Below are 11,524 nucleotides of genomic sequence, written 5' to 3'. Positions count from 1 at the left end.
CCCGTATCGCCCTAATTACCCAATTACCCTATTACTATATCCCCCATAGGCGGCGCGCTGTAACCCCCCGTTATCCCCTATTACCCTATTACCCTATTACTATATCCCCCATAGGCAGCGCTGTAACCCCGTTACCCCCTATTACCCTATTACCCCCTATATCCCCATAGGCAGTGCTGTAACCCCCGTTATCCCTATTATCCCCTATTACCCTATTACTCTCTCCCCCATAGGCAGCGCTGTGCCATACAGACTCGAAGCCGTCGGGGAAGCCCGCGTGCTGCGTGGCCGCGGTTCGGGCGCGCTCGGCCGACGAGCAGCCGCACGTCGGGAACTATCGGCTGCTGAAAAACCATCGGCAAAGGAACTTCGCCAAGGTCAAACTGGCACGACACGTCCTGACCGGGAAGGAGGTGAATGAAATGGGCTGAGATCAGCCATAGGGACAGAGCTTATGGGGACACACTGCTGGGCTATGGGGTGAGATCAGCCATAGGGACAGAGCTATGGGGACACACTGCTGGGTGTGGGGTAGATCAGCCATAGGGACAGCGCTATGGGGGGACACTGCTGGGCTATGGGGTGAGATCAGCCATAGGGACAGAGCTATGGGGACCACACTGCTGGGCTATGGGTGAGATCAGCCATAGGGACAGAGCTATGGGGACACACTGCTGGGCTATGGGTGTGAGATCAGCCATAGGGACGAGATTATGGGGACACACTGCTGGGCTATGGGGTGAGATCAGCGCATAGGGACAGAGCTATGGGGACACACTGCTGGGCTATGGGGTGAGATCAGCCATAGGGACAGAGCTATGGGACACACTGCTGGGTGTGGGGTGAGATCAGCCATAGGGACAGAGCTATGGGGGACACTGCTGGGCTATGGGGTGAGATCAGCCATAGGGACAGAGCTATGGGGACACACTGCTGGGCTATGGGGTGAGATCAGCCATAGGGAACAGAGCTATGGGGACACACTGCTGGGTATGGGTGAGATCAGCCATAGGGACAGAGCTATGGGGGGACACTGCTGGGCTATGGGTGAGATCAGCCATAGGGACAGAGCTATGGGGACACACTGAGTCCTGTGGGGACACTGTGATATGGGGCTGAGCTCATCTATGGGCCCCACTGTGATATGGGGCTGAGCTCATCCCATAGACCCCACTGTGATATGGGGCTGAGCTCATCTATGGGCCCCACTGTGATATGGGACTGAGCTCATCCCATAGCCCCCCACTGTGATATGGGACTGAGCTCATCCCATAGACCCCCACTGTGATATGGGGCTGAGCTCATCTATGGGCCCCACTGTGATTGATGGACTGAGCTCATCTATGGACCCCACTGTGATATGGGGCTGAGCTCATCCCATAGACCCCACTGTGATATGGGGCTGAGCTCATCCCATGGGCCCCATTGCAATATGGGGACAAACCTCATCCCATAGGGGCTGAGCTCATCCATAGACCCACTGTGTTACGGGGACAGACCTGGTCCAATGGGGACAGACTGTGTCCAATGGGGACAGAGCTCATCCATAGACCCCACTGTGATATGGGATGGACCTCGTCCCATGGGGACAGACCTTGTCCTGTTGGGGACAGATCTCATCCCATATAGACAGACCTCGATCCCATGGGCCCCACTGCGATGTGGGGCCGGCCCTGAGCTCCTGGTCTGCATCCTATGGGCCCTATTATGATATAGGGCCAGCCCTGTGCTGCATATAGGGCCCTATTATGATATAGGGCCAGCCCTGTGCTGCATATAGGGCCCCTATTATGATATAGGGACAGCCCTGTGCTGCATATAGGGCCCCATTATGAATAGGGCCAGCCCTGTTGCTGCAATATAGGGCCCTGTTATGATATAGGGCCAGCCCTGTGCTGCATATAGGGCCCTATTATGATATAGGGCCAGCCCTGTGCTGCATATAGGGCCCTATTATGATATAGGGCCAGCCCTGTGCTGCTTATAGGGCCCTATTATGATATAGGGACAGCCCTGTGCTGCGTATAGGGCCCTATTATGATATAGGGACAGCCCTGTGCTGCATATAGGGCCCTATTATGATATAGGGACAGCCCTGTGCTGCATATAGGCCCTATTATGATATAGGGCCAGCCCTGTGCTGCATATAGGGCCCTATTATGATATAGAGCCAGCCCTGTGCTGCAATATAGGGCCCTATTATGATATAGGGCCAGCCCTGTGCTGCATATAGGGCCCTGTTATGATATAGGGCCAGCCTGTACTCCTGCTCCTCATCCTATAGGCCCATTATGATATAGGCCAGCCCTGTACTCCTGCTCCTCATCCTAGGGCCCATTTATCTGTGGGTCCGGCCGTGGCTCTCCAATCCCTGTTTCTCCCTATAGGTTGCAGTGAAGATCATTGACAAGACTCAGTCTCAACTCCTCCACCTACAGAAGGTGATGCTTCCCATCCCCCCCCCATAACACCCCCCCATAACACCCTCCCATTAACACATAACACCCCCCCCATAACACCCCCCCCCCATAACACCCCCCCCCATAACACCCCCATAACACCCCCCATAACCCCCCCCATAACACCCCCCCCCATAACACCCCCCCATAAACCCGCCCCCCCATACACCCCCCATAAACACCCCCCCCCGTGACCCTGTGCCCCCCCATATCCATCCTCCCCTCCTGTTGTTTATGGGGGGGGGGTCTCAGCATCAACCCCCCCATCCTTTCCCCATAGCTTGTTCCGGGAGGTGCGGATAATGAAGGTGCTGAACCACCCCAACATAGGTGAGCCCCATATGCTGCCCCATAGACGGGTTTTACGTGCCCCCCCCCAACACCGTATGGGACACGGTGGGGCGGCCACCCCCCCCTCCTCCCCCGCCCCACTCGGCCTCTTGCACAGTGAAGCTCTTTGAGGTGATCGAGACGGAGAAGACCCTTTACGGTCATGGGTACGCCAGTGGGGTGAGCGGGGGGGGTGTATGGGGGGGGGGGGCTGGATTGGGGGGGGCTGGGGCTGGATATGGGGGGGGGGCTGGATATGGGGGTGGGGGCTGGATATGGGGGGTCTGGGTATGGGGGGGGGCTGGATATGGGGGTTGGGGGCTGTGTATGGGGGTAGGCTGTATATGGGGGGGGCTGTGTATGGGGGTAGGCTGTATATGGGGGGGGGCTGGATATGGGTGGGGCCTGTATATGGGGGGTGGGGGCTTATATGGGTGGGGCTGGATATGGGGAGGGGGCTGGTTATGGTTGGGGGCTGTATATGGGGGGGGCTGGATATGGGGGGTGGGGGCTGGAATATGGGTGGGGCCTGTATATGGGGGTTGGGGGCTTTATATGGGGGGGCCTGGATATAGGGTGGGGGCTGGATATGGGGGGGGGCTGGATATGGGGAGAGGGCTGGATATGGGGTGAGGGCTGTATATGGGGTGAGGGCTGTATATGGGGGTAGGCTGGATATGGGGTGGGGGCTGGATATGGCGGGTGGAGGGACTGGATATTGGGGGTGGGGGCTGGATATGGGGTGGGGGTGGATATGGGGGGTAGGGCTGTAATAGGGGGTGGGGGCTGGATATGGGGGCGGGCTGGATATGGGGAGGGGCTGTATATGGGGGGGGCTGTATATGGGGTGAGGGCTGTATATGGAGGATAGGCTTGTATATGGGGGGGCCTGGATATGGGGTGGGGGCTGGATATGGGGGAGGGCCTGTATCAGGGGTTGGGGGCTGTGTATGGGGGGGGCTGTATATGGGGGGGGCTGGATTATGGGGTATGGGGGCTGTGTAATGGGGGGGGGGCTGGATATGGGGGGTGGGGCCTGTATATGGCGGTGGGGGCTTTATATGGGGGGGTGAGCTGGATATGGGGGTGGGGGCTGGATATGGGAGAGGGGCTGGATATAGGGTGAGGGCTGTATATGGGGTAGGCTGTATATGGGGTGGGGGCTTTGTATGGGGGTTGGGGGCTTTGTATGGGGGGGCTGTATGGGGTTAGGCTGGATATGGGGGCTGGGGCTGGATTGGAGTGGGGGCTGTGTATGGGGGGGGGGCTGGATAAGGGGGGGCTGGGGCTGGATTATGGGGGGGGCTGGATATGGGGTGGGGGCTGAATATGGGAATTGGGGGCAGTGTATGGGGGTTGGGGGCTGTACATGGGGGAGGGTGCTGAATATGGGGGGTGGGGGCTGGATATTGGGGGGGTGCTGGATATGGGGGGTGGGGGCTGGATATGGAGGGGGGGGCTGGATATGGAGGGGGGGGTGGTATGGGGTGGGGGGCTGGATAGGGGGGGGCTGGATATGGAGTGGGGAGCTGTATATGGTGGGAGGGGGCTATATATGGGGGTGGGGGCTGGATATGGGTGGGGGCTGTATATGGGGGGGGCTGGATATGGGGGTGGGGCTGGATATGGGGGAGGTGCTGGATATGGGGGGTGGGGGCTGGATATGGGGGGTGGGGGCTGGATATGGGGGTGGGGGGTGAGATATGGGGTGGGGCTGGATATGGGGTGGGGCTGGATATGGGGGGGGCTGGAATATGGAGTGGGGAGCTGTATATGGTGGGAGGGGGCTGTATATGGGGTGAGGGCTGTATATGGGGATAGGCTGTATATGGGGGGGCCTGGATATAGGGTGGGGGCCTGTGTATGGGGGTTGGGCTGTATATGGGTGGTGGGGCTTTATATGGGGGTGGGGCCTGGATATGGGGGAGGGGGCTGTATATGGGGGTAGGCTGTATATGGGTTGGGGGCCTGGATATAGGGTGGGGGCTGTGTATGGGGGGATTCAGGGCTGTGTATGGGGGGATTCAGGGCTGTGTATGGGGGGGGTGTATATGCGCGGCGGTGGGCAGCCTGTCTGTATCTCACCCTGCTCTCTCTCTCCCCCCCCCCAGGTGAAGTCTTTGACTACCTGGTGGCTTCAGGGGCGCATGAAGGAGAAGGAGGCCAGGGCCAAGTTCCGACAGGTTGGGGAGGGACCCCCCCAACCCCCCAAACCTCTTTTGGGGTCCCCTATCACCCCCCAAACCTCTCTTGGTGTCCCCTATCACCCCCCAAACCCTTTTGGTGTCCCCTATCACCCCCCCCAAACTCTCTTGGTGTCCCTACTCTCCCAAACCCCTTTGGGGTCCCCTATCACCCCCCCCCCCCCAAACTCCTTTTGGGGTCCCTATCATCCCCCCCAAACCTCTTTTGGTGTCCCCTATCACCCCCCCCCCCAAACCTCATTTGGGGTCCCCTATCACCCCCCCCCTCCTCTTGCAGATCGTGTCTGCCGTGCAGTAATTGCCACCAGAAGTTCATTGTGCACAGAGACCTGAAGGTGAGGACCCCCCCCAATTCACTTCCATGGTCCTTCAGACCCGTCACACTGTCACAAGCCCCCCCCCCCAACCTTTGCCAGACCCGTGGCAGCACACAGGACCCAAAAGGTTGATCATAGGACCCCCAAAAGTGACCCCAGGGACCCTAAAGGGTGACCCCAGGAGGTTACAGCGCCGCCTATGGGGGATATAGGGGATAACAGGGGGTTACAGCGCCGCCTATGGGGGATATAGGGGATAATAGGGTAATAGGGGGTTACAGCGCTGCCTATGGGGATATAGGGGGTAATAGGGTAATAGGGGGTAACGGGGGGGCTACAGCGCCGCCTATGGGGGATATAGGGGATAATAGGGTAATAGGGGGTTACAGCGCCGCCTATGGGGGTAATAGGGGATAACAGGGGGTTACAGCACTGCCTAAGGGGGTAATAGGGGATAATAGGGTAATAGGGTAATAGGGGATAACGGGGTTACAGTGCTGCCTATGGGGGATATAGGGGATAATAGGGTAATAGGGGATAACGGGGTTACAGCACTGCCTATGGGGGATATAGTAATAGGATAATAGGGTAATAGGGTAATAGGGGATAACAGGGGGGTTTAGGCGCCGCCTATGGGGGATATAGGGGATAACGGGGTAATAGGGTAATAGGGGGTAACAGGGGGTTACAGAGCCGCCTATGGGGGGAATAGGGGATAACAGGGGATTACAGCGCCGCCTATGGGGGTAACAGGGGATAATAGGGGGGTTATAGTGCTGCCTATGGGGGATATAGGGGATGACAGGGGGTTACAGCGCCGCCTATGGGGGATATAGGGGATAATGGGGGAGTTATAGTGCTTCCTATGGGGTATATAGGGGATGACAGGAGGTTACAGCGCCGACTATGGGGATATAGGGGATAACGGGGGGGTTACAGCGCCGCCTATGGGGGAAATAGGGGATAACAGGGTTACAGCGCCACCTATGGGGGATATAGTAATAGGGTAATAGAGTAATAGGGGATAACGGGGGGTTACAGCGCCGCCTATGGGGGTAATAGGGGATAATAGGGTAATAGGGGGTAACAGGGGGTTACAGCGCCGCCTATGGGGGATATGGTAATAGGGTAATAGGGTAATAGGGGATAACGGGGTTACAGCGCTGCCTATGGGGGGTATAGTAATAGGGTAATTGGGTAATAGGGGATAACGGGGTTACAGCGCCGCCTATGGGGGATATAGGGGATAACGGGGCGTTACAGCGCCGCCTATGGGGGATATAGTAATAGGGTAATAGGGTAATAGGGGATAACGGGGTTACAGTGCTGCCTATGGGGGTAATAGGGGATAATAGGGTAATAGGGGATAACGGGGGGTTACAGCGCCGCCTATGGGGGATATAGGGGATAATAGGGGGGTTACAGGGCCCCTTATGGGGGATATAGGGGATAGTATGGGGTTACAGCGCCGCCTATGGGGGTAATAGGGGATAACAGGGGGGGTTACAGAGCCGCCTATGGGGGATATAGTAATAGGGTAATAGGGGATAACGGGGTTACAGCGCCGCCTATGGGGGATATAGGGGATAACAGGGGGTTACAGCGCCGCCTATAGGGGATATAGGGGATAACGGGGGGTTACAGCGCCGCCTATGGGGGATATAGGGGATAATGGGGGGGTTATAGTGCTTCCTATGGGGTATATAGGGGATGACAGGGGGTTACAGCGCCGCCTATGGGGGTAATAGGGGATAACAGGGGATTACAGCACCACCTATGGGGGTAACAGGGGACAATAGGGGGGTTATAGTGCTGCCTATGGGGTATATAGGGGATGACGGGGTTACAGCGCCACCTATAGGGGACATAGGGAATGACAGGAGTGTTACAGCGCCACCTATGGGGGATATAGGGAATGACAGGGGGTCGGTGACACAAGTAATAAAGGGGGGGGTCGGTGTGCAGCCCCCCCCCCCCCATTAGGATATAAGGGAACCCCCCCATTGGGATATAAGGGGGGGGGTTGTAGGTGTGGGGCTGGGAGCAAAGTCCAGGTGTGTCGCACCGCACCCTGGGCGGGTCGGGAGCCACCCCCGAAACTGCCGGGACATGACGCAATAGGGCGGGAACGGGATCATATGGGAACCAAAGGCTGAGAGATATGGGGGGCTGAGAGATATGGGGGGCTGAGAGATATGGGGAGAAAGCTTAATGGGGTGGCCGCCCACAATAATATCCACAAAATGGGATTCAATGGGCGTGAAGGCGAACTCGATGGGTGGGGAAGGGGCGGGGGGGCTCCAAACTGAGGCCTGTGGGGTCTTTGGGTGAGTTATGAGAGTCTAACCCCTGATTAGAAATCTCTACCCCCTGACCGCATTGTGGAGTCCCTGAGCCCCATTGAATCACCGCAGTGCCCACTGATAATGTCCCTGAGCCCGCATTTGAATCCCAGTGTTTTATATAGCGACCCTTTCACATAGGTGAGACGTGAGCCCGCATTGCAGGGTGCGTGCCACCCTCTACCTTTGACCAAACTGAGATTTCCGATTACCTTAGTACACTGGTCCCTGCCCTCTACTTGAACCCTGAGTCCCTTCATTGGAACTCTCACCATATCGCCTGCCCCACTGAACCTAGAGCCCCCATTGAATCCCCCTCCCCACTTGAATGCCACCCTGCGCCTGCCCCAATTGAATCCCTACCGCCCCTGCCCCCACCTTGAACCCTGAGCCCCATTGAATCCCACCCCCTGCCCCACTGAATGCCACCCCTGCCCCATTGAATCCCACCCCCTGCCCCATTGAATGCCACCCTTGCCCTACTCTCTTTTTGATATCCCACCCCTGCCCCAATTGATATTCCTGCCCCTACCTCCACTGAACTGCCAACCTACCCGTGCCCATTGAATCCCACCCTTTGCCCATTGAATACCCAATGTCCCCTGCCCCACTGATATCCACCCCCTGCCCCACGTGAATGCCACCCCTGGCCCCCATTAAATCGCACCCCTGCCCCATTGATACCCTGAAGCCCCAATTGAATCCGCACCTCCCGACCTCATCTTGAAGTGTGCCACCCTCCCATTGAAACCCCAACCCCTGCCCCATTGAGCCCCTGAGCCCCATTGATATCCACCCCCTTGGACCCTACTGATTATTGCCAACCCATGCCGTTCCATTTGAACCCCACCACCCCGCTGCCCCATTGAGCCCTTGAAGTCCCCATTGAAGCCCACCCCCCTGCCACCAATGAAATGCCACTCGCCATCCCTGCCCCCGCCATTGAAATTCCCACCTGTTGGTTTGCTGCCCTGCCCCACTTATGAATGCTCACCTCCCTGCAAGCCACGAATTTCCACCCCTAGCCCCATTGAATCCCAGCCCCCTCTGCCTCCACTGAATGACCAACTCCGCCCACCTGATTGCACCTCCATAGCCCCAACTGAACCCGCTGAGCCCCACTGAATCTACCATTCCCCTGCCCCATGAATTGCCCTACCCCTGCCTCCATGAATCCCACACCCAGTGCTTCCCTCACTGACTCCACCCCTGCCCCATTGAGCCCTGAGCCCCATTGAATTCCCCACCCCCTGTCCCCACTGAATGTCCCTTACCTGCTCTACTGCCCCACTGAATTGCCACCCCTTGCCCCCATTGAAGTCCTCAACCCCTTCTCCCCTCATGAATGCCTCATCCCTCTCTGCCCCATTGAACATCCGCACCTCCTGGCCCAACTGAATCACCCCTGCCCCCCCCCCCCCCGCCCCCCCCCCCCCCCCCCCCCCCCCTCCCCCCCCCCCCCCCCCCCCCCCCCCACCCCCCCCCCCCCCCCCCCCCCCCCCCGCCTAGCACTTGAACCCTGAGCCCCATTGAAACCCACCTCCTGCCCTCACTTGAATCCGCTGAGCCCCATTGGAATCCCACTCCCGTGCCCCACTGAATCCCACCTCCCTGTCCTCCATTGAAATCCCCAGACCCGCCTTTCCCCACTGAATCCTCCTCCCCCCAGCACAGGCTTATTTGTCTGCTCTCCCTCTGCAGCTTACCCCAATGAGGGAGCGCCATGGGGCCGTCCCCCAGCCCATAGGGCCGGCCTAGGGATGGAGATGGGAACCCATAGGGCAAGGGAGATGCCATATTAACTCCAAACACTGTGTGACCCCAAAACGGCCCCATTAAGCCCCAAATCCACCCCGGTGCCCATCAGACCCCATTAAGGGGTAGGAAGACACTAGAAAAGGTGAAGGACACCCACCTTAGAACTGGGCCATCCAAAATCCACTCCCTGTAACTCCATCCAGAGAAAACACCATAACGCCACCTCCAAAACCCGTCCCAGGTATAACAGAATGACCCCATAAGGCCTGCCCTATATGAAAGACCACATCAGATTCCATTTATAGTCATCATGAAGGACCCACAGACCCATAAGTGCCAATAGAAAGACCCCTTAGCAGAACCCCATATGAAGGAGCCTCTAACAGACCACTCTATAGAGCATAGAAAAGACCCCACAGACTCTCCATAAGCTCCGTAGACGGACAACTAGACCCTCATAGCAAGGAGCCTCAGTACCTCCAATAAGCCATAGATGACGCCACAAGACCCGCATAAGCCACAAAAAAGACCCACAACCCCATAGAAGACCCATCAGAACCCCATAAAGCAGCCATAAGAAAAGAACTACAACTCTCCATAGAAGACCACAGACCCAGTTAAGCCAAGCCATGAGAAAAACCCTCAGAACCCTCATATAGCCATAGAAAGACCCACAGTACCTCCATAGGAAGACGCCGTCAGACTACAATAAGGCCATAGATAGGATCTCTTTCACAGACCCCATAGAAAGACCCACAGACACTCATAAGGCAGCCCATTAGAAAACCCACATTGTGCCACCATAAGCCAACAGAAAGGATCCATCAGGCCCCATATTAATCCAACCTATAATGAATACACCCATCAGGCCCCCCATAGAAAGACCTCACCAGATCCCCATAAAAGCTTAGACCAATTAGAAAGACTTACAGACCAATAAGCCATATGAAGCACATGCATTCACAGACCCTCCATATAGCCATAGAATAGTATCGCTAATCAGAGCTCCAATAAGTCCACAAGAAAGGACCTTCACAGTACCCCATAAGAATCTAACCCAGCAACCGCCATAGCCAACCATAGAAAAGCCGCACAGACCCATAAGCTCCATAGAAAGAATCCACACAGACCTTCCAATAGGAAGACCGCCTAGTATCACCGATAGCCATAGAAGGCATCCTCACAGACCCCATAGAAAGACCGACACAGACCACCATAAGGGCAGCCATAGATTAAGACCCACAGCCCCATAAGCCACATGAAGGACCGCACAGACCTCCTAATAAGCCAACCATTAAGAGAAAACCCACAGTGCCACAAATAAGCCCAGAAAAGGACCCACTAGACCCCATAAGCCAACCATAGAAAACCGCACAGGCCCCATACGGAATTGGACCTTCAGCAACCCCATAGAAGCAGCCATAGAAAAGAACTTTACATTCGACTCCCCTTATAAGCATAGAAGACACCTACAGACCCCATAATGCACTAGAAGGACCCACAGACCATGCCATAAGACATAAAAAGATCCCACTAATACCCCATAAGAAGGACCCACCAGACCCCAAAGCCAACCAATTAGAAAGATCCCACTAGCCCCACAGAGCCATAGAAGGACCCACAGACCCCAACTAGTAAAGACCCACAGAACCCTATGAAGCCATACCATAGATGACCCACAAACCCACCATAAGCTTGCATAGAAGGACTCCACAGACCTCCATCAGTAAGACGACCCACAGAACCCATAAGGCCATAGAAGGACCCAGGAACCCCATAAGGCCATAGAAGGACCCCACAGACCCCATATGAATGACCCACAGTACCCCATAAGCCATAGAAAGACACACAGTACCCTATAGAGCCAACCATCAAGAAAACTCACGACAGACCTCCATAAAGCGCACAGAATGGACCGCAACAAGACCCGCCATAAGCCATAGAAAGACCCACAGACCCTATTAAGCCAACCATATGAAAAAAACCACAGACCCCATAAGCCATAAAACGCACACTAGACACCGCTTATACCATAGAAAGAACCCACAATGATCACCCCATAGACCTATAGAAGACCCACAACCCCATTATTGAAGGACCACAGGCCCCATTAG

General features: G+C 56.4%; 1 long non-coding RNA gene across 1 annotated transcript; it reads left to right on the top strand.

Annotated features, from left to right (window-relative positions):
• The first annotated feature begins 61 nt into the window (after positions 1 to 61).
• On the top strand, positions 62 to 2,970 carry LOC116654300. The gene is made up of 4 exons (XR_004309444.1): positions 62 to 413; positions 2,388 to 2,441; positions 2,740 to 2,789; positions 2,908 to 2,970. It is a non-coding gene; the product is annotated as an uncharacterized LOC116654300 (long non-coding RNA).
• Positions 2,971 to 11,524: the final 8,554 nt, after the last annotated feature.

The sequence above is a fragment of the Coturnix japonica genome, chromosome 20 (genome assembly GCF_001577835.2).
Source record: "Coturnix japonica isolate 7356 chromosome 20, Coturnix japonica 2.1, whole genome shotgun sequence".
Classification (NCBI taxonomy): domain Eukaryota; kingdom Metazoa; phylum Chordata; class Aves; order Galliformes; family Phasianidae; genus Coturnix; species Coturnix japonica.
The sequence above is the reverse complement of the archived record's forward strand: the minus strand, read 5'-3'. Positions and strand labels throughout refer to the sequence as shown.